The sequence below is a fragment of the Dendroctonus ponderosae genome, unplaced genomic scaffold (genome assembly GCF_020466585.1).
Source record: "Dendroctonus ponderosae isolate FM_Combo_2020 unplaced genomic scaffold, Dpon_F_20191213v2 Dpon_F_20191213_1, whole genome shotgun sequence".
Lineage (NCBI taxonomy): Eukaryota > Metazoa > Arthropoda > Insecta > Coleoptera > Curculionidae > Dendroctonus > Dendroctonus ponderosae.
In genome coordinates this window covers 7728972-7729923 of record NW_026017110.1, presented here as the reverse complement: position 1 = coordinate 7729923, position 952 = coordinate 7728972, and positions in this window count along the sequence as shown.

Sequence of the window (952 nt, the reverse complement as noted above, 5' to 3'; positions counted from 1 at the left end):
CCTAAATAAGCTCTAAAAGCTCCGAACATTCCTTATCTCGATTCGATTCACATTGAAAAATATAAATCAGTTTGTTCAATTCTAGTACAGGAAAAGCTAAAGCACTTTTGAAAAAAACCGCAATTTTTCCTGATTGCTCAATCTGTCGTTGTTTTTTTGACACTTTCTGCAAAAATTGTTGTTTATTTGGTAAACTCAATGGACAGTTCGAAAGTAAGAAATTGCGCCTAAATAAGCGCTAAAAGCTCCGAACATTCCTTATCTTGAATCGATTCACATTGAAAAATATAAATCAGTTCGTTCAATTCTAGCACAGGAAAAGCACTCTTGAAAAAACCCGCAATTTTTCCTGATTACTCAATCTGTCGTTGTTTTTTTGATACTTTCTGCAAAAATTATTGTTTTTTTAGTAAACTCAATGGACAGGTTCGAAAGGAATAAATTGGGCCTAAAATACAGTTTAGCAGTGAAAAATATAAAAAGCTTCTGTGATATTTTGCACAGCTTTTCCGCCGATTTTGGATCAGAAAAATTAAATAGATAATCGACTACAGTAAAACCGCCTTTGAAAGCTGCTGGTTCAATTAAAGGTATTTTAAACAAAACAAAAATTGACTTGTTTGCAGCGACTCTTACTCCTGCAAGCGCTTGTTGATTGCCAGCAACTCATCAAAGAATGTCCATTATCTCAGCTCTTTAAGAATGCATTTGCAGAATTTAAAAGCCATTTAACCGCCAAATTGATGCTCTTTCAGCCAACAGTATCGACCAGAGCCAAAGAACTAATTAAAAATCCTTTTCAAACATTTTTGATCGGTTGTCCATCGCCTAATTAAGGAGCGTGATTCGGATCAAAACCCGTCCTATTCATGGCGAAATTGAAAGTCGGTCGATCGGGCACTAAATAAGCTGCCAAAACCGATTTCCCAATTAATATTCCGGATCCGTTTCG